The sequence below is a fragment of the Sturnus vulgaris genome, chromosome 2 (assembly GCF_052056855.1).
Source record: "Sturnus vulgaris isolate bStuVul1 chromosome 2, bStuVul1.hap1, whole genome shotgun sequence".
In the NCBI taxonomy this organism is placed as follows: Eukaryota; Metazoa; Chordata; class Aves; order Passeriformes; family Sturnidae; genus Sturnus; species Sturnus vulgaris.
The window spans coordinates 95,427,211-95,431,541 of record NC_142244.1 but is presented as its reverse complement, the minus strand read 5'-3'; positions in this window follow the sequence as shown (position 1 = coordinate 95,431,541).

Genomic DNA, 4,331 nt, shown 5'->3' with positions numbered 1-4,331 from the left:
GGGAACGCCGCCCGGCTCCTCTCGCTGCTGTCGCCGACGCTGAGCGGATCCGGAGCCCGAGCGTCGCGGGGGAAAAAAAAAATTTAAAAAAATTTTAAAAAAAGTAAGGATGGAGGAAAGCAGGTAAATAAAGTTATTCCTTCGTAGAAGAGCTCGGTGTCCGGAGCCGCAGCAGGATCCTCCGCTGTCACCTCTAGGCAGCGGGTGCTGCCGGCGGCCGCCCGGCGTCCCCCCCGGCTCGAGTACCGGCGACGCTGTTAAGGTTCCCCGACCGCCGCTGCTGCTGCCGCTGCTGCTGCCGGCGCCGGCGGGAGTTTCGCCGTAAGTAACACATCGCGCACCGAGTGCCCCAACTAAAGAGCAAAACAACACGTGACCGCCGCCTCACCGAGGCGCTCACACACGGAGACGGGGCGGGGCGCCTCCGCCGCCGGCACCGCCCCGCATTGGCCGCCGGGCAGCGCGAAGGACGGCCGCGGCTCTCAATGGGGCGGCGGGGCGGGCTCTCGGCAGCGAGGCGGCGCCACGCCGTTGGACGGCGGGAGCCTCGCCCCCCCACCCCCTTCCCGCCCCTCCGCGTTCCCGCCCACAGCCTCCGGCCCCCCTCGGGCGCAGCGCAGCCCGTCGATGCCGCCGCTGCCCTGCGCTCACACAGCGCGGAACGTGATGGGGGTGCGGGCACGGCGGGGAGACCCGGCACATCCGGCGAGCCGCGGTGCTGCCCCTCGCCATCTCCCGGCGGAGCTCGCCGAGGCCATATCAGGTGCTGCGGACCCGCCGGGCGGAGCTTCCGGCCGTGCGTGAGCGCCGGGCGCCCCCCGCGCGCCCCCGCACACACGCGCGTGTGCGTCAGCCCTGCCCGCACACGCGCGGCGGCTCCGCGCGCTCCTCCGCGCGGTGTGTCACCGCGCCCACGCCGCCCCCGCCCGCTCCCGCCCCGTGCGGCGGGGAAATGCCACCCAGGGAGGGCCGGGGGCAGGGGCTGCCGCTGCTAGTCCGTGTTAATTAAACGGCACTCATTTATCCGGCCGCTTCGCTTTGGTGGTGAATAGGGACAGCGTCCATACTTCTGGAAACGATCCCGGCCCCGTTTGGGGATCGCGGCGCGGTGATTACGGAACAAGCAGCGGCGGGGGCAGAGCGGCCCCAGGCCCCTTTCCTCCCCACGGCCCCCCGCCGCTCTCCTCCCTCCGCCGCCCGCTCCTTCACCGGGAGCTCCGCGGGGCGGGGAACTACGGGGACGGGGGGGATGGTGCGAGGTGCCGCGCTTGTTTACCGGGGACCCGCACGCTCGTCACCGGGCGGGCCGCGCCCGGGGATCAATGAGCGCCTTTCTCTGCCCTCCACCGGAGCGAGGGGGCGGTGGAGGGGCCCCGGCCGGGGTGGGCGGCAGGAGGGGCGGGGGTCTGTCCAGCCCGCATTTTCCTGTGTGAGGCGGCAGCGGGGGAAGGCAGGGGGAGCGCAGGGGCCCAGGAGGGGGCTGCGGGGCGGGGATGCCAGGCTCGCCCCCCGATGAGGGCGGTCGTGGCGCGTCACCAAGCGCGCAGAGTGGTGCGGGGAGGGCAGCGACAGTAAAAGTCGAGGGATGGAGGGAAGAGGCTGCACTGACACCGTCCAGCCTGTTCCTAACCGCAGCCGCATCTCCGCCCGCCTCGGGAGCGGCTGGGGAAGCCTCGCTTTGCACATGCCCGGGAAGAAAAGTGAGGCTGGGTCACGCAAACATCCATCCGTGTTTTCCCGTTCCCCGTGGAGTGCCGTCGGACACGCTTTCATTTGGCGGCCTGCGGCGAAGCTGAAGCAGCCAGGTTTGCCAGTAAAGACGAGGGGAAAAATACAAACAAGCAAAAAACATAAAAACAACACCACAAACAAACAAGCAGAGGGAAAAAAAGACGAAAGTAATGCGGCGCCTCCAGCTGCCGCCGTGCGGGGCCGTGTGTGCGCCTCCCGCAGCCCGCATATACCGCTCTTGCAGCTCAGCTCCCTCCTGCACGAAATTCTCCGCAGTTTGGATCATAATAACTCATTTAGAAATTAACAGCTGTAACACGGGGGAGGGGAGCGTGATTGGAAAGGACCACTTCACTGTAAATACCGGTATGCTGCAGTAAAGCATCTTATGAAGGAAGACCTCTGCCATCATCTTATGGGAAAATAATAACTAACATTAGGTAGTAGTTACTTTATTTTAAATTTTAGGGGGGATCAGCGGAGTTAGATCAACGGAGTTAGAGAAATAATTTGAGATCAGAGGCACTGTAGAAAGAAGAAGAGAGTGTAACCTTAGGCTGGGTATCTGTGATGTCTCTGTACCTGTGTGATTGTTCACAGAAAATTATGCTGACAATCTTTACTGTCCTGGCAATGTGCTTTGATTTCTGTATCTGGGAAAATGCATAGAATTGGTAATTGTTAACTTAGATTATATGTAACGATTGCATAAGAAAACTCAGTGACGACAGCTTCATATAAAAACCCAGGAATAGTTGATTTTCCAGCTGTGACTAGTGGGCCAAACTAACTCCTGTATCCACACTACCAAAGACATAAGGGAGTTAGTTATCTAAAAGTTTCTTGCCACTGGGTGATCTGGGCCTATAAACACAAACTTTTGTCTGCAAACCCCTTGAGAATTTGAAGATATTTTCCCCAGACATTTATGAAATATACTGGTGACCTTGAGCAAGTATTCTTAGATCTGAAATGTAAAAAATAAATATTATTTCATCTACTTGACATTGTCATGTATATTATTCTTGACCATCTAGGTAATACACATTCAGTATACTGGCTATAGCAGCACAGCTTTGTTTGCAAACAATTTCTACAACAAATACATTAGGATAGACTAGAATCCAAGGTTGCAGTTTATAGTTTTTATTTCTATACTGGCATTGATATATAGTTAGCAGGTCATTTTTAGCAGCGGTTGATTCATAATAACCATTATTTTTCTATACTGGTGTTTGCGGTTTGTTTTTTAGTGCATAACTTGGGTACCAAACACAAGAAGTGGGAATCAGGCATGTGTAAAATTTAGGTTAAAAAGTAAATTATTTCATGACCAGCACTCTGGAATGAATGATTCTAGTTTACATAGATGATCTGTCTTATTCAGAGTTTTCTCTGAACTTCTCTGAATTGTTTTTCAACATTACATTCCTTCTGAAAAATTCTCACAGCCATTTCAATGTAATTATAGGACATTTAATTACAATAAATGCACAAATACCACCTGTCCATCCCACCTTTCAGCTAAAATTCAATGGTCCTACAGGCTGGCATGTCTTATGATTTAGCTATTCCTGTGCATTGTGTAGCAATGTATGCTTTAAATTCCGAAATAAGTGAGGTTTCAGAGATACAAAGGGCTGTGAATTGGGATGGTTAAGCACAACACATGCACCCTTTTTCCACCAAACAACTTCAGGCACAATGTAGGGGTGACAGAATCTTTAGTAATGCAACATATTTGCCTGAGAATGTTTGCTTAAATCAATTTCATCATCCTGAAAGAAAAACTTACCCCGTTTTACCCTCCCATTCCTTTTCTTCTGTCGTATTACCCTACCCTAACTTTATTTCACCACATTCACCTTCCAGTTTGAGATCTTGACTGCAAATGCTTTGCTAATATTTACGTACACTGACCAAATAGTTCTAATATTAGCATCTTTCCTGCATGCTAAACTATGCTTTTGCCAACATACCAGGCTTCAGCCATCTTCTTTTTTCTCCAAGAAAAATAAACTGTGTTGGGTAATGGTCAGATTTATCAAAATATACTATCTGTGTGAGGGGCATTTTCCCTCAGTTATGTCAGTCATAAAATGTTACATCTATCCACCCTAAAATGACAGAGGCATGCCCAGGAAATTATAGACCTTGCTTTTGGCAATGAAGTTTAGATATAGCAAATACAGTTTTGTCAGCACAGAGCCCTACTGATTGCACATTTCCGTGTCTCAAGTACCTGGGGCTCCTTAGCTGTAGTAAAAAAAAAAAAATAAAAATTAATTTATGTATAAATATATTGAAACTTCATGTTTTCGTTACTGAACTATATGGATGGATGCTAAGCACTGGCCAACAACAGTTTTGCAAGCAATGAACTTCTCAAGCCATGGGTGAATTTTGCTTGGGAAGGCTGTTTGTCTGAATAATAGTTAAACGATTGAATTTATTACTTCTAGAGGCATCCAACTGGTTTTAGTTATATCTGGAAGCTTGATTCTACAAGCCCAGCATGCACAGGGTCCGGGTGGAGTTTTTTATTGTTTGTTCCCCGTCCCTCTCCCCTCCACCTCTGTTAGGGAGATTGAAGCATGAGG